This window comes from Alligator sinensis, unplaced genomic scaffold, assembly GCF_000455745.1.
Source record: "Alligator sinensis unplaced genomic scaffold, ASM45574v1 scaffold447_1, whole genome shotgun sequence".
NCBI classification, from domain to species: Eukaryota; Metazoa; Chordata; order Crocodylia; family Alligatoridae; genus Alligator; species Alligator sinensis.
The window spans coordinates 2,283,023-2,301,966 of record NW_005842123.1 but is presented as its reverse complement, the minus strand read 5'-3'; the positions used below and the strand labels follow the sequence as shown (position 1 = coordinate 2,301,966).

Below are 18,944 nucleotides of genomic sequence, written 5' to 3'. Positions count from 1 at the left end.
ACTTCTGGTCTGGCCATGCAAGTCACATCCAGCTCATACTTCAGCAAAAATTCCTCTTAATTCAGCTGAGATCTGTCTAAATAGGGACTGCTAGATTTGTCCCCAGGGAGTTGTGGGAACAACAAATGATTTTCAGGAACTTTATTTAAGTATATGATGGAGTATTTTCTGAAACCAGGGAACCCAAACTGCTAAGTCACTCCAGCACAGTACATGCACCTGTTTCTGAAATATGATAGGCGGGAGAGTGGCTTGTGGCTGTTCAGAGGTAAAGCAAGTGTTGACATGATAGCCATTCAGAAAGAAAGAACACAGAAATTGTATTTGGCCATTGTAAATGTAAAATAATTTTAAATTAATTTGTGTGAGCAGAATGTTTGATCATGTCATGTGAGGCTCAAATACTTTGACTTGGGTCAACTCAGCAACAACCTGAATGAACAGCCTATACCCAAGGGACTCCCAGAGGGTTGGGAATTCATTTCTCACAGGACACAGTCATTTCATCAACAGCACTGATGTTCGGAAACTTTACCTCCCCCAGAGCATGTGTCCACTGGAATGAGTAGGAACAAGGCTGCTGCATTTTATATATAGATATATTGAAATTATCAATATAGTCAGTCAACCTGAGTTTCCTTAGTAAAATGAAACTATCTGAGAATAATTGTGATATGTTTCTTATTGCATTTCTTGAGAAAATATATAAGTAAATTAGGATCAGTCAAAGTAGTATATATACATCACTTAGGTAATAAATGCACCTTAGTGTTCTGTGACTAACATAGCCTGTCTTTCCCAAACCAAGCCACTGTTTTCTATTAATAAGTAACAAAAAGGTAGCCAAATATATTTGCAGTATGAGTCCATGAAAATTTTGCTTGCTTCGAGACTGCAGCATCAGACCCTTAGTGATTCCACAGTAGGTTCTGCAGACAATTTATGGGTCACTGATTGGATAGCATTTTCCTGGTCTATGTATATCATCTAGGTCAACAATATTCTCTTATTAAGTTTTAGTAATTTTACAAAAATACTTAGTATTTGTTTAGCACCTTCCTTCCAAAAATCATAAATCTTCCTGAATTAAGGATCCCAACATTACTACTGTTATTTTCTAAACAAATTATGAAATAAGTATTTTTGTTGTTTATCTACCAAAAAGCACATACTTGGGTGATAGCTTTAAAAAACTTGAATGGGAAATTGCAGAACAATATGTAATTCACAGAATGGATTGGGTTATGTATGGTCTAGACCAATACTACAGATTGTTGTCCTATTACCTGGATTCACTTCTATAAACCCTGTTTCCCTCAGTGGGTTAACTGTCTTGTTTTTCTCTCTCCTACCCACTTTGTCTCTCCCAAAAGTGCCCCCTTCTTTTTCTGCCCTCTTCCCTATCGTTTGTATTGTAATCACTGCTTTCTATTAGAAGCTCTGCTTCCTACAGTCCCTTCATAGCATCTGATAAAGTAAGCTTCTACTTATGAAAGCTTATTCATCCCCAATTTATTTAGTCTATAAGGTGCAAATCTGCCCTGACTTCAGACAAACACAGCTAACTACCTCTCTCTGGAGGAATCTGGAGAACAGAGTTCTACACCCAAAGAAAAAAGTCATGGGCAACTACCAGGTCCATGTGTTTTAGTGCCTTCTTACACAGTAATTTTGGGCAGCTCCTGGAGGTCTTAACACTTGGACTGTCCGCACACTGACACCCAAAACTAGTTTAAAGTGCTCATTATGTAGCTCAGTTATGTCACTCCAGGGCAGGATTATCTCTGTGTTATGAAGCTTGTATTACACTAAGGTGTAGCCATGTAAGCCACACTTTAATGTAAACACCCCGCCCTCCCGAGCACCCCAGATCCCTGCTCACCTCCCTCTCCTCCTCCCCTTACTAGTGACTGCCTGCACTGTCTGGGGGGAAGGGAGGGGAACAGGGGGCAGGCCTGCTGGACTGCAGCACTGTACATAGCAAGCAAGTCCCTTCCCTGCTTCCCCGCCCTTGATGGCCTGAACATGTGACTGCTCCAAACTCAAGCTAAGACTAATACCAATAAACATTTATGCAGCTCAAAGTATAGCATGTAACAAGACTCTTAGTTCTGTTCAGAAGGGACAAATATAAGGATAAGAAATTCAAAGAAAGAATGCCCATTCACCTTTTGGCCTTTGCTGAAACTACCAACTAATTTAAATCATAACAGAATTTTTGGGATACTGATGTCTATCCAGAACTGACAACCCAAAATCATCTTATATAAACCACAAAGGAGATGGCAACAACGTTTGATTGTCAACAAAAGTGTTGGGATTTGAATTCTTAGGGAAAAGGCTTGATATGCAATTACCAGTTCCTTAAACCTTTCACAAAAAAAGACGTAATTTCCGATATAATGAAATGAATTGTGGTGTCACCCCAGATGCCAACCTCCCTGGTAGGGTGGCAGACTATCAATGTTCTATATTTGGTGAGTTTCAGAGAAGAAACCAACATAAGATTTATTATCTGAAGTTGAATACATTTTATAAATAGGAGCAGCTCCTACTTTAGAAACATATTAAGGTTTTTCTTCCTTCAGTGCAGACTCTTGCAGATGACAGATAGTTATGAGCTACACTCTTCTGTCTGAAATTAATGCAAAAGTATACAAGGTAGAGAGGTTATAAAATAAATCAAAGGATGACTGAAAACATGAAAAATAGATGCATTTCCTTCCTGAAGGTGAACTCATCAGATGACCTCATTCAAATACACCTGTATACTTAATAAGATTATACAACTGTAATTTACAATTACACCATATTAATATTGACATATTACCGATTTTGACATCTTACTAATTAGAAAGTTTCAAAAGGAAAGGCAAAGCATTTTTGGAATTTGTTTACTTTAAGAAAGCAACCATTATAAGTAAGAAACTTACCATTCTATGCTGGGCTGAGATAACACTGTCCCACTCAGCATCTTGTTGGATGGTGGTGACTAGAGTCGGTAGTTCCTCAGAGTGAGGCTTGTTGTGCATTATGGTGTGCAGAGGCAGATGAGAGGTCGCATGCTGATCATTGTTTCCCTCTTCTTTGTCTCGTGATGCTAAGTCCTGGGTCATTGCTTCCTCTCCATCAGCTGCACAGGCAAATGGAGAGGTGGCCTGCTTGGAAGACATTCTTCTGCAAGACAACAAAAGATGGCAAACATAAGATTTTATTGTTAAGGTTAAGCTTAAATATGCAACATTAGAGACAGTCCTTAGTCTTCCAGCAGTGCCAATGCAGTCAATTGGACTACTCAAAGGAGTAAGGGTTTGAAGGACCTGGATCAGGCCCTTGGCCAACAAACAGGCTCTTCAGAATCTCTGAATGTGGCATTAAAGATATTTCTATACAACACTGTGCCATCTGGATATACATCTTTGATAAGGAGTTTACATGATCACATCCCAGGCTCTTTGTTTATTTTGTCCCGTGCATGTGGAATTGGTTTCCTTCATAGATTTACATTTAAGAATTGGTTTCCTTTCTAGGGCATCAGCCAACTTATTCCAAATAAGTATTTTTGTTTTGTCGGTTTTCCTAAAAAAGATAATACTTTTTCCTAATTTTTAATTTAGTATCTAGTAGTATCTTTTGAAAAGGTCCTGAGATATTAATGTAAAGGGTGTCAAGGAACTGTAAGTGGTTTACTGAATTTATCTTAAGGCAATCTTCTATAGTTTAACTACCCAAAATAATTACATTTCTATATTTATTTTATATTAGACATCAAATGCAAGATAGAATGCTTTGAAAAGAATTTGGTTAAATGTGAATATAAAACTCTAATAAATAAGTATATTTATTTATTTATTTAAAATGTCATTTTCCCAATAATAGCGTCTTAATGCCATTCCATATGCAAAGCACAGCTTGAGTATAGTCCCTGTACTTGAATTAAACTATAAATGACTTCAATTCAAAATTCTAAAATACATTTATACATTTTCTAATGAAACTAACTGCAACTATTATAGCAGCTGTTAATAACCTGAAAGGACAGCTAAAATATATTATATAAGACATTTTGCCAGTTTGCCAGTTTTTAGTAACTTTAGAATATCTTTAATACTGAAATTGCTGTGGAACTAAGGAATAAGATCTCCACCTTAATTGCTCTTTAACAATAATTGATTTCATACCATTTCTTTAAAAATGCACAAATCAGTTAACATAGGAAACCACATGAGCATTTTTCAAATTAGCAAATCATTAACTTGCTAGTACTGTTTCTACAGACAAATAAATACTGATTAAAGGGTCTGGAAATCTGAAACTAACAGTTAAATTTACAAATCTGTCACATGCTTTCATGAATATTACAGTGAAGGAAATATCAAGTGCAAAGAAAAATAATTAAGTTAATTCCAATTTAAACAGTAGTTTTTATGTAGCAGCCAGCCCATGTTTCACATAGGATTTAACAGCTAATGCTAAATTTCTCACAATTAATGAGGGGACTCAGATTTAGTATCCTACAATGAAAAAAATTAATATAGGATCAGCTAATCTAATTATGCACAGTTCTAAATAAAAGTATTACAAGCTTTGAAGTGCTTTGAAACATATTAAAATGCTGATACCTATTTAGAAAAAACAGTCTATAAATAGTGATAATCCTGCCTCTTAAACTTGATACTAGTAGGAGAAAAAAGGTTTGTATTTCCGTTAAGGGAACCTGACTAAGTATAAGTGGGAGCCCAATATTAAAGTTGTCAATGAGAAAAACCAATGATTTTAAACACAGTGTTAACCATCCTACTACACTGAAAGAATAAATGTTTGTGATGCAAGGAACAAGCTAAGAGCTGATTTTTCTATGTATTTCAAGGGGTTCCGGTTTCTATTTCTGTGACCTACGGTAAGATAAGAAATTTATTTCCACTTTCCTGATTAAAATTCATGTTGATTTAACCATTCACACGAAAACATAAATAAACTTAATATGGTTTTATGCGATTTGTAAACTGAGCATTAAAACTAAAAATCACAATAAAGGATTTCCACTGACTTTCACCTCCTTAATAAACACCATTCCTGTTACAAACTGAACAAGCTTCTTCCAATGCAACAGCCATGGTTGTTTCTTTAGTATAAATTAATCATGACACAAAACCAGAACTGAAAATGTCTCTTAAGAATAATTTCAACTACAAACTGCACCAATGAATAATAGTTCACAATCCTAATTAAACACAACTGTGCAGCTGTGAAAATAGGCAAACTCTGTCCAAACCTATGAGTTGGCTTTAAAGACTGGTTTGTTAGGGAATGTTTTCTTAAGGAAGGCTGGGCCCTCAGTCTTAATCAGCCAATAAATTATTTCCTGCAATTACATTAAATAGAAAATTATCTTCAAATTGGGAATGTTAATTGAAAATCAAAATTCAGAGTGAAGTTTAGAAATTACATGCTGAATATAATTAGTCTAGAAAGGCTTCACCTCTATTTCATAAACAGGCTTTGGTAATTCCTCAAGTGACCAGTCAGTAAAGCTACCTACTTGGAATGCAGTACAGTAGAAGCTTCTCCCCCTGCCCCCAATATTAAATATCATATACTCTTCCTTTTCCATATTTTATATACATATCTATATTATTACTTTTTAAAGTTAACTATATAGAAGAGAATTTGTTATCTCTAAATTATACCAGTATGAGCACAATCCTATATACCTAGTAGCTTCAATGCTTCCCCAAAAATGTTGTTTCCCTTTTCTGTCTTAGATTAAATAGTAATACAAGCATCAACTTCTCCATATTATGATCATGTGGAAGTTCAGTTTACTTCATTAAGAGTCTTGCACAAATAAGATTACAATATCAAGCCCTAACCAAAGATAAAATATAACCAATAATTTCTTTGAAGTCTGGTCAAATGCTCCCATTGAAGCAAAGGGGAGAGAAAAGGAACCATCACAGTAATCTTATTTATTCAACCTATAAAACCAGTTGTTCAGTTAATAATAATACTGAAAAATGAGTTTAAATAGTAGCTAATTTTAAAACATTAATAGCATTAAATTTTAAAGTTAAAATACGTTTAAAAATGCATTTACCATAATCCATAATACGTCAGAATTTCAGTATTAAAAAATAAATTAGGCACGTTGATTGTTTCCATGATATCTTACTGTATTCTATTATTGCTCCATTATAAATTAAATTCAGTCAAATGATTCTTTTTTTTTTAATTTCTGTTAAAAAAATGTCTCCCTAGTTATAACCCCTGGAAACAGGGGTTTATAATGGAAGTGCTGACACAACCCTAACTAAGCAGCGCAAATGGTGCCGCTATAATACACAAAATCAAGTTCTATTATTCTAAACTATCCTCGCTCGTGGGGTTTTTCTTTACTGTGCTCCCAGCCAAACTGCTGAAGCATGAAAAATTTAAATGCAATCAAGTGGGTCCAATTCTACTTTACTAGAACAAGTGTCTACAGTGGTACAATCTTAAAAGAAGAAGCAACAGATTTGTTTGGTGCTTTTCTTTTTCTTCTTTTTTTTTAAAGCTGTTTATTTATAATACTGTGCAGTGGAGATAAAATAAGAGAGGAAATTACACTCACATTATAACAGTATATTGACTACATACCACACATAATCAGAGAGAAAAAATAATTGTCACATTGGTTAAACTGACTTTTTAGCTGGGGTACAACTATTACCAAGGTAAACAATACACCTACAAGGAATTGAGAAAGAGAGGCTTTATAAAAACTACAATCTGCCGGTATTTATCTGAAGTCCATTCCCTTACTCCATTTTGTGAATTTGGGTAAAATAAACACTGGATTGGGTTTTACAAAACCAAAACAACAAGGGCTTCATTTTTAATCGGAGGTAGTCAAAACGGAATAATATATCCAGCCCTCACTGAAGCTGAGGAAGTGACAGAAATTGGTAAATTTGGACCCTGTTTTCAATTAGTCTTGGTTTCCATGTTATAAAGCCAAAAGCAAGCTGATGAGGGTTCTGCAAAATTGAATCTGATGTCAAAATGTGTCATCTTTAATTTTTACCCCGAAAGAAATTTGCTTGTCCTCTGATGGAGATCAGAAATCAGTCATTCTAGACAAACATCACAGATTTCCTTCGTCTTAAAAGTAAGGCTTGATATCCTTTTCCAATATTACAAATGATAGAATTTTTCATCTAGGGGTTTTCTATGGCCTGAAGCTCTCCAAACAAATTTAAAGCTACTTTCTTTAAATAAGTAGGTGACACACCTAACGTGAAAAGCATTCAGTGTCTATAATCTTCCATACACTACTGACAGAAGAACTAAATGATTAAACTACAGGGAAATTAGTGATATACTTTGGATCTTAGCTGCTAGACATTTACATGTCTGTAAATTCCATGCCATGATTTTACAGACAAGAATAAAGGAAGAGCCCAGTCACTATTTTAAAAGCACCTAAACTATGGGATAACAATGACACACAGGTCAAAGGGCACATGTGGCTGATCAGAAACTGTAAAAGCAGTTCTACTCCACCTTTTCAAAGTACTCCTAAAATTATACATATCCCTACAGTATAGTGACAGATGTGTCTATAGTAAAGTGAGGAAACAGTCACAGGAACTTAGGCAAGAAAGGCTGTAAGGGTGTGTATATACTCCAAGAGCCGCTCTAATTAAAACACCTGGAGTGTCTCATGTATCAGCATTCCCACACTGAAAAATAGAGGTGGGGGTGCTTTAACTAAAGCTTATTCAATGAGCTTTAGTTAAAGTCCCCCACCACCATTTTTCAGCGCAGGGATGCTGATACACAAGACGCTGGAGTCTGTTAGAGCGCAGTAACTACCACACTCCAGCAGCTTCACTGCACATGTATAGACGCCCTAAGGGACTGCACAAGGTCATCTAGTCTAGCACCTGGCTTAAGGTAGGATCATCCCCAACTAAACCATCCCAGCCAAGTGTCTGTCACACCTGCTCCTGAAAACTTCAAAGGATGAAGCTTCCACAATTTCTTAGGTAGCCTGTTCCAATGCTTGACTGCCCTCATAGTCAAAAAGTTCCTCCTAATCTCCAACCTAAATTTTCTCTGCTGCAGTTTGAGACCATAGGCCATGCCAAAACGAGAGGTGTGCGTGCATGACACTTTTAAGTGGGCTAAATGCTTTTGCACTGCTTTAATGGTGTTGGTGTTTACACTCCTCGGCAGCATATTGCACATTAATTCCGCCTGCCATAGGAAATTCGGCAGCGTAATGTACCTTAAATGACTTGGGGCACAGCAAACTCCTTTGAGGAGTTTTAGTTTGCTGCCCTGACAGCCGTGGAGTGAAGTACCAGGCTTCATGCAGCTCTATGCCTCTGCAGGAAGCCCATGCAGGCAGCCTAGCAGCAGCCTGGGAAAGCAGCAAGCCTCATCTCCACCCCCGACCCCCTCTCTCCTGAAGCGTGCCTGCTTGCGTGAGCTGTGCGGGGGCCTGGTGCTTCCCTCTGTGGCTGCAGTGGCCCCCCAGCCCAGAGCGCGTGCACCTGGGAGGGGGGCCACTGCTGCCACAGAGGGAAGCACCAGCCCCCCCGCAGCCCAGGGACCGCTCTGCCTGCCAGCACCTCGCCCTCCCCTCCCCACTGGAGAGGCAGGTAAGTCAGCAGGGTGTGTGCATGACCTGAGGGTTTAATCAGCCCTAAATTGAAGCAGTGTTTTTTAAAACCCACCATTTCAATTTAGGGCCCCCATTTCATCTACACGCGCTCATTGTTCCTGGTCCTGTCCCCTATGGTCACAGAGACTATCCATCCTTCCTATAATAGCCTTTCAGTTATTTGAAAACTATTATTGAATCCCCCCTCAGTCTTATTTTCTTGGCTAGGTACAGACAATCTAAAAGCCCAAGGTGGAATCAATCTAAATTATATGGTTTCCTGTAAGCAGCGTAGTTTAGATTGGTAGCAAACAGAACACACATTCACCCTTTGGTGGGGGAGCAAACCTTAGATTCTGGTGCTGTCATTTTTAAACCAGTCTGTGTGTACTGAACTTATGTTCTCTTATGAGTTATAGACCGTTTTTTGATCGGAGTTCTGTTATAGACCAGTTTCCGATCACTTAAAAGTGTAATGTGTAATGTCTAAAGTGTAATGTCTGTACCTGGCCCTTCAGACTAAATAATCCTAGTTCTTTTAGCCTGTCCTCATAAGTCATGAATCATTTTTGTTGCTCTCCACTGGAATGTTTCCGACCTGTCCACATCCTTCTCAAAGTATAGGGCCCAAAACTGACAGTACTCCAGGTGAAGCCTCACCAGTGCTGAATAGAGCAGAAAAATCACTTCCCATGATTTGCAAGAGACACTACTATTAATACAACCCAGTATTCTGCTGGGGGGGGAGAGGTTGGCAATAAGAGCACACTGTTGGCTCATATTCAGCTTACAGTCTACTGTAACAGGTCCTTCTCTGCAGAACAGCAGCCTACCCCTGCCTGCATTTGTGCCTGGAAGTATTAAACTAGATAGCTTGGGTACCAGCAGCAGCCTAGCCATGGCAGCGTGGAACTGTTACTTGGCTTTTATGACCTCAGTACAGATATATTCTAAGTGCACTCTGCCAATAGCACAGACTCCGGGCATTTGGAATGTCTCTATATACCCTCTGCCAAGGTGCTAGACACACACATTTGAACACTCACTTAACTTAAAATATGCAAGCAGTCCCATGTACTTCCAACAGGTCTATTCACTTATAGTTAAGTGCACACTCAAATGCTTTGATGAACCAAGACCCAAATAGTTTGTAAGCAAGTTTTTATAAGTCCTTGAACACCTTCAAAATGAAATTTTCCCTTCTAAATTTTCAGGGGAACTTAGTATTTGTTGAAGTTTTTAGTGAAACACTCTAGAGTGTAAAAATCCTCTCTCCAAAAAAAAAATCACAACAAAATGTTAACTTCAGCCATACTTATCCAATCTGACTCACAGATCCTTCTACTACCAGCCAGTTCTCTGAGACTGACAAATTTTCTTGCATCTCTCATCTGCTTACCCTCACGATACTAGACTCCTCTTTTCCCTCCCCCATGGCAGACTCCATCACTTTTCAGTGTTTGGTCTTCCTTGACTTCTTGAATTCAAACGGTAGGTTCTGCGGCCCCCTCCTAAACTCAGGCCTGCATCCATGGATCATGCCTTAAACAATCTTTACTCCCATCTACGTAATCCTATAAATCTAAATTCTAGGCCAGATTCTAAGATACAGTAACTGACACAGCTCCCTAGAATTACTGGAGTTACACTGATTTACTCCGTCTGAGGAAGTGCCTCACCCCCTTTTAAACACATTAGAGAATTGATTGCTTCTTGCTGTTGCAATAGAAGGATACCTGTTTCTGGTTACGGGAAATGTCATATATGTGACTTTAAAGTAAGAAATGAAAATATTGTGCCAATAGCCATTTTTTCCTACAACTCTGCCCCTGTAAAACAATGGCATGTAGACATAAATCAGTAACATTATTCATTGTTAATCTAGTGCTGCTAATGCTGTAATCCATCTGACATTTAAAAATAAACAGTTATTTCCTAAAATTATGACGTCTCATATCTGATTACAAGGAGCTTTAGTAACAGAAACAAGCAGTTACTAAAATGCTTGCTTCTTCCCAGGTTCCACGTACCTACGTATATTCCTAAATACAAATCATATGCAGATATAGGTTGACAATACAACACCCACACCTGTGGTATTGACAAAGAAGTGCAGTCTGTATGCAGGGCAAAAAGCTTACATTTTCTCCTGAGTTCTATTCCTGGCTCTGCCTCTGGGTCACAGGGCAGTTTTGGACAAATCAATTTATTTCTGTCTTTATCTTCCCAAGCTCTGCCTCAGCAGGGTGCTACAAGTACAAGCAAGATAATATGTATAAAGTGTTCAAATATTAAAAGTGTAAAGTATTCATGAGAAATGTCATTCCAGGAATCACCTTGGGAATAAGAGTGGAAGAGGGGAAAGATGTATGACTTTGAACAACAAAATCCAACTAAGATAAGAATCAAATTAAATGATGCATCTGCAGCCTCCAAAACACACGTATTCAGGTAAACCCACATTTCTTTTTACAAACCAGACAAACTTCCCTTGTTACTAGAAATATGCCTGAGTTACAACATTTAAATAGAGATCCAGAAATCAAAAAATCCAGGAGGATCTCAATCTAACTCTATTTCTATGTCATCTTCTCAAATGCATAAACAATGTAGGATCTACGCAGTAAGCTGAATACTGCAAAATCTTTTTTAAATGACCAGCTTTTCCCTTTTGCCATTGTGGTTAATTATACTCACTCAGTGGGATCATGTATATATAGTATAAAATATTAGACTTAAATAAATAATTCTGATTCTCTTTACCTGATAGTCAAAGCCCTTAAAATAAATGCAGCAAACCAGATTTTAAATTGCCTACTTGTCTTTATCCTATATGAGCTATTTATGGTAGGTGAATGGTCCTCTTTCTCTATGTTATCAGTAGTAGATTGCACAAGCAGCACACACACAGAATTTAGGTAAAGGGCAGTGAAATACAGGATATTCGCTTAGCACCTGAAATGGGTACTTCTTAAGTCACAAAAGTTAACGTTTTCTATAGTCTATATTTAGCTGACAATATTGCTGTCACTCTGCTTAAACAGCTTAAGACTGTTCGTTGGACTACAGCTCATATGTTCTGGAATGCTTTGACTCATGAATTGTTTCTCCTGATAATGTTACATCACGTAACTACCTCTGTTTAATTGGTTAGTATAAGCTTCTCTGTGATGACTGCCTTTAAAGTCCTATGACTGTGCCATGTGTCTCTAAATATCCAATTCCTTACTGTTGGGGGGAGGAAAAAACCCTGACTTCAAGCAATCTTTACCAAAAACTTTCCTTCGTGGGAACAATAGTGAGTGCACCAACACCTTATCCATCAGTAACTTGCTAGGTTTTGTTGCGTTAGGCAGTAAGCAGCAGAACATACAGTATGAATTAAAGCAGTTAGCTAACAATAAAACTAAAAACAATGGTTGCTATAAATAAACATTAACTAGAAGGTTTCAATTAAACTGAAGATTCAATTGTTGAATGATTGCATAAACGATTTTGACAAAAATTGTCTAAAAATACCAAAAGTAATTTATTTTAACATATTTAGACTTTGACAGCTTATATGATAAAGAGAAATAGTTCCACATTTTCCTAAAAAAGCAGCTTTATAGGAGAAATAAGTATAAATACCTGTTCTAATACCTTGAAATACTCCTTTTAATACATAAAGTAATTAGGCCAAAGGTCCTAAAAGGTAGTTAATTAAATCATTTCAATATTGTACTATTCTATATTGGAACATCTAATGTCTTCAAATATTTTGCTCTTACAGTCAATTTTGAGGAGTAGCATAAGAATCCACATAATGCAGTAGCTGTACATTTACAGTCTTATAGTTGTAAAAACAAAAGCACACATGCCATTTGTCTGCCCCACTTAACACAGAACTAAATGAAACATTTTATCTACAATTAATTTTCTCCTCCATGATATTTTCAAAGCTCATTTCCAAATAGAGCACTCCAGACAGTGAAATGAAGTATCAATTTCAGGCTCATCTGTAGTCAGTTTGCACTGAACCACCTAATTAGTACCTCAGTATAACATGAAACAATGGTTTTGCAGTGCAGTAATGGATTATTTTTATTTAATGAAAACCTTACTCTACAAGCCTAAAAAACATTCCTAGCAGGCAAAGTATTTTTGACTCAATAGAGGTTACACAAGCATCAAAGCAGTTAAATATAGGTGCCAAACCACATTGCCAGGAGCTCTTAGTACTGTGAGGTAGTGTTACCTGACAGCTTGGTGAATATAAAATTACTTGTTTCTCCAACCGAAGACAATCAAATTGTCACCTTCCATTGTAATAATGTACAACTAGTGATCAGCAAAGTGCAAACATAATTACCAAGAAGAAAACAAAAACAAAACAAAAAAATATCAAATCTAAATTTATCTGAAGGATAAACACATCCATCTGGCTACTCTAAACAGGGAGTTCATTTTTAATACCAAACCCTATGGTGCAACCCTGATATGCTGTTGCAATAGGACTTAGAAGTTCCACATTACACAAAAGTGAAAACCAGAAAAAGGAGGTGACTCACAAAAAGCTAAATACACATAAGAACCATTTCAACATTGCTGACAATCATATATAAAATATTACTCATTTCATGTATGGATAACTGTGTATCAGCCTTAATTATAATGACTACCATTAGTATTATAAATCTCTAGATATAGGAATTTATAATATCCAGCCCATAAAAATTAACTCGGGGCTTGGTTGTGGCATATACTGATCGTGAACTGACACTAATTTGCTTTTTTCATGGCTGTTTACACTAAAACCTAAAAATCAACTTTGACTTTCAAGTAGAAACTCTGCAGAACATTAATCTACAAGGTGTAAAAGTGACTTTCAAGATTTTAAGAGCAGTTTGTTAAAAGGGTGAGTTGGATATAGACGATCTAATAGTTTCACCACACATTTCTTGAGGATGTTAAGCATGTAGACTGTGTGTTCAGGAGTGAAATCTGCATTTTGGCAAGAGGCATCATAATTGAAAGGTTCTGCAGTGGTCTGTTTAACTGGAGGCTGAGCTTCACAGACAGGCTGAAGCTATGCCACCAAAAAATAGCATCCTGGACAGGATTTACATTGTATAAAGTCTCTTTGGACAGATCTACAAATTAAGTTACTTTTTTTTTAATAACTGTTGAAAATGAAATTATGTTACACAGTAAATAGCAATACATGTTTTATGTAAAATACCCTCATATGTATAAATAAATACTTAGATAATAATCATGCTAAATAAATAAGCATGATTGGTTTCTGCAATTTATTACATAAGTCCACCTTTTCAGGTCCTTTTATATTTTCAAGTAAACTGACACAGATGTGCTCCTGTGTTTCAATGATGCTGAGGTATTTACAAGAAGTAAAAAAAAAAAGCAAAAGAAATACAAAGCTGATAACTCCATCTTTGACACCAGGGTCTGTCTAATCCTGCAAGAATGCATAAGGATAGAAAGGAAGGCACAAAGAGTTCCCTTTCCCACTTGCACTGTTGGCAAAAGCTAGACATAATGCTCACCATTGTGTTCAGAGAAGACACAAGCAGCCCTCACTGATGGTATCATTAGCCTTGGAAAACAGGGTGGAGAAGACGGCAAAGCTATAACTTTACCACTGTGTGTCCTGGTGAGGACCTCAAAGGAGAGGGAGCACATCCTGCAGCATGGCTCAGCTATTGCATGATGCATCTTTACATCCCTATCCCTTAACATAAAGCAAAAATCTAGTGTGCAGTTACAAACATTGATCCTATGTCTTAAATAGTACATGTTGCATAGCAGAGCAAGCTCTTTTAGAATCATAGAAAATTAGGGTTGGAAGGGACCTCAGGAGGTCATCCAGGCCAACCCCCTGCTCAAAGCAGGACCAGCCTCAACTACATCATCCCAGCCAAGGATTCGTCTAGCCAGGTCTTAAAAACCGCAAAGGATGGAGGGTCCATAACCTCTCTAGGTAACCTGTTTCAGTGTTTTACTACCCTCCTAGTGAGAAAATTCGTCCTAATATCTAACCTAAACTCCCCTTGCTGCAATTCGAAACCATTGCTCCTTATTGTCATCTGCCACCACTAAAAACAGTCTAGCTGAATCCTCTTTTGAACCTCACTTCAGATAGTTGAAGGCTGCTATTAAATCCTAACTCAGTCTTATCTTCTCTAGACTAAATAAGCCCAGTTCCCCCAGTCTTTCCTCATCAGTTATGTGCCCCAGCTCCCTCACCATTTTTGTTGCCCTCCACCGGACTCACTCCAATTTGCCAACATCCTTTCTGTAGTGGGGGGCAGGGGGACCACAAAACTGAACACGGTACTTCAGATGTGGCCTGACCAGTGTTGAATAATCACTTCCCTTGACCTGCTGGCAACACTCCTATCAATTAGGCCCAGAATGCCATTATCCTTCTTGGCAACAAGGGCACTGTTGGCTCATATTCAGCTTATTGTCCACTGTAACCCCCGGGTCCTTTTCTGCAGAGCAGCTGCCCAGCAAGTTAGGCTCCCCACTTGTACTGATGCATGGGATTGTTTCATCCTAAGTAAATAAATTTGCACTTCTCTTTATTGAACCTCATCAGATTCCTTTTCGCCCAATCCTCCAATTTTTCTAGGTCACACTGAATCCTAGCCCTACCCTCCAATGTATCTACTACTCCCCCAGCTTGGTGTCATCTACAAACTTCCTGAGGGTGCACTCTGTGCCTTCTTCCAGGTTGTTGATGAGCATATTGAACAAAACCAGCCCCAGGACCGACCCCTGGGGCACTCTATTTGATACTGGCTGCCAGCTAGACATTGAGCCATTGATTACCACCCTCTGAGCCTGGTGCTCCAGCTAGTTTTCTATCCACCTTCCAGTTCATTCATCCATCCCGTACTTCCTTAGCTTGCCTGCAAGAATGTTGTGGGAGACCATAGAAAAACCCTTGCTAAAATCAAGGTATACCATACCCACTGGTGTCCCTGCATCCACAGAGCCAGTAATCTCATCAGAGAAGGCAATCAGGTTGGTCAGGCATGACTTGCCCTTAGTGAATCCATGCTTTCATTCCTCAGAATCATGCATGTCTTGCCAAAGTTCAGATTCACAATGTACAATGAAAGCACTTTAGTTGACTTTCAGAAAAAGCCCAGTCTTCCAAAGGGCTAAAGGGATTGTAGGAAAGAGTAAAAGAATGTGTGAAAACAGTGGGTACTGGTGTGCCACACCGGTGTGTGAGTACTGCCAGAAAAACATGTTCTACTCATTTCCTCCAGTTCTCTGGACATGTGAGGAATAGGTGGGACATGTTTTCATGAAGGCCTTTCCTAACAACATCCAATACAGAGCTGATACATGCAGCAAGGCCACTACATTTTTAAGTAGCAGTATTTTATGTAGAAATTCACGAGAGACCATTTTACTTGACAACAAGCAACAGAGAATGGGTGAAAAAAGCCACACTTTTGACTTCTGTTAATTTGATTTGTGTGTGGCGTTTGTTGCAACCCCCAAAAAGCAGACTCTTATATGTAAGAAAGCATTCCTTCTTATCATATTTCTATGCTTTGAATTATCCCTAAACAATATGATTCCTTACATGCATACAAAACTGCTTATTTTGCTGGAACACCAAATGTCTCTACAGGTCATTCACTGCAGCTACTCCCAGGGTGGAAGGCAGAGTGCACCAGTGATAGTGCTTTGCAAAGGAGTTCTGAGCCACACTGGCACCACTGCTGATTGTTAATGTAGCAAAGAACAATACTGGGCAAATCCCCTTACACCTATACTGTGTCGTGTGCACTGCTCAATTATAACACAGAATGAGAGTTGCCAGTTAATGTGGACAGTGAGGAAGAAAACATTAGTAGTTCTTTTCTTTAGGGGAAAAGATAATGACAACAGCTGAACAGTTCAGTTTGATAGTTTCTTAAAAACATTTAAAAGGGAGAGATTTTTTTTGTCTTCCCTAAGTCAATAAACTGCATTAAATCAAACACATCATCTCATAGTTCAAGTTCCTGAAAGACTGTTCATATTTTTCGAACCAGGTTTTAAAGATTTTTTTCCTCCTGATACAGATTCATAGACGAAATATCTATCATTGTTTTAACTGTGATTTATGTATGAAAATCTTATTTTTCATGGAAGAGAAAGAACAACCTAAACCCACAGACATTTTCATAAACATTTGGTAAAACTAAGAAACCAAACCATGAAGACCTTATTTTTCCTTATTTGAATTAAATTCGTAACCAGTTTGCCAATGCAAACATGCTGTTTGTTTTAAAATATTTTATTGGAATATTTTGGGTTCAGCATATCATAGTAGCCTCACAGGTAGACCCGATGCAGGTCATTCGCTTTAGAGAACTTAAGTAGAGTGTAGTCTGGATAGAACACAATACAGCTGTTAACAGCACTGATTGAAATAAAAACCTATATTATTCTCCTCCCCTGTCTTTTGGGTCTAATCCCGTAAACTGCCAAGCAGTTCCTGGGACCACCCTCCAGTCCTACTGACTTCGACAGAAATTAAAGGTACACAGAATTGATCTCTAAAAGTTGTAAAAAAGAACATAGGGCAAAAGCAATCCAAAGGGTAAATGCATAGCAATCAAATCATGAGTTGCTCCCTATTCCCAAAGTGCTAAAAGTTTCACTATGATATTTTTTAAAAATAAATTAAAATCTAAATCACCACATACAGGGATGTAATTCAAATATAAAACAGACCAAAATGCAGACAACTCCTATGCCAGGATACCAGTGCAATGCAGTTGTTTTCAATTATCACATGCAGTTCTATTCAATGGCAGTTTAAGGAGGGGGAAAAATACCATATCCAAGACACAAAATCCAAGTACATGTCTACTAAACCAAATGAATATTGTCATCTCTTAAAACAGCTTACTATTAGCATTTAAAATTTGGTTAGTTCTTTTACAACTGATTGCAGCTTAAACACTGACATCTATTCTAGTGCCTGATGTGGTCCGTTAACAGCTGTAATAAATAGGTCTCTATTGTGGTTTTTATCTATGACCTGATTTTTCCCATATTTTTAAGATACAGCATATGATCTGTATTTGAAAATGAAGAACCCTAGTTTTCTCAACACTGTCAATTTTTGCTCAGGGCTATATGCTGTAACAGTTACCCACTTATGTTTATTGGTAATAAGTTATCATAGATAGGCAAACAGAACATAATATGTGCAGCTGATTACTTCCAAAGACAGAAATCTAATGGTTTCATTTATACATGCATATTTGTTGTGAACCATGTCTTCAATTTAAAAATCAGGAATTTGCCATACAGAACATGGGATTTTACAGGCTTTGTTGACATCCATACCAACATTCACGAATAAGACACTCCAAATTGCTTGGATGCATCAGGTAAAAACGTAACTGAAAAAGAGTCCTGCACTTGTTTGAGGCATTGGAACAGTCTGACACAAAATTGTAACCACTTGCAATTATGGGGCAAAAATCCTCAACTGGTGTAAATCAGGATTACTGGGGTTTTTTTGATTCACATCACCTGAGGATTTGTCCTTATGCCTTCACCCAGCATAGAGCAAATTAGTTTGGGCCACGATACAATAAAACATTCCCATACTTCAAGGAAAAAATCATCACATGAAAAAGCATATATTACCCTGTCAGGATGCATTGTGATTCTTTTCCCCATAAAAATAAGAAGCCACCTGAAGGGCCTGTATAGAATCTACATTCAGAATCGTGGCAGACTGCTGTTCTCACAGTCCTTTCAAACCATCCTGCTTTAGTTCACTCAAAATAGTATCAAGCATCCGCTGCCTGAATGAGCATTTTCAAAATAATGACAATGACTCCTTTGATTGGTATAAGTGGGAACATTAAACAATCATTATGAAGGGGAAATGAAAAACAAAGACCTGCAGTACATTAAAATATGATTTTGTTTTAATTTGGAAGCTAATATTCACTGCTACTCTTTGACTAAATGGCGTGGCCCAGAAGTTCCTGTAGCGCAGAATTATAACGGAGATCTGGGTAATTCAAACACGTCAGCCAGTATGAATCTTATGACTAGACTAACCACAGCAGGTCAAATCAATTCCTACTGCGTAAACTGAATTGCACCTTCTCCATAAACTCCATGAGCTGTGCTAGCACAGGTTGTAAGGACTGCACAGGCAGGAGCTGAATTGGTAGGATGGCTGAGGAATGCATATCATCCTACCTCTGATTCCATAGTAACTAGCCACAAAAGGTATCCTGAGGCTATATCAATATGTCAACTG

General features: G+C 37.8%; 1 long non-coding RNA gene across 5 annotated transcripts in view; it reads right to left on the bottom strand.

Annotated features, from left to right (window-relative positions):
* Positions 1–2,938: 2,938 nt before the first annotated feature.
* The window catches only part of LOC112550481, a 184,671-nt gene continuing 168,665 nt past the window's right edge, over positions 2,939–18,944 (bottom strand). For all 5 annotated transcript variants that reach the window (XR_003094356.1, XR_003094355.1, XR_003094357.1 and 2 more), the window contains one exon: positions 2,939–3,177. This is a non-coding gene — a long non-coding RNA (uncharacterized LOC112550481). The remainder of the gene's footprint in view (positions 3,178–18,944) is intronic.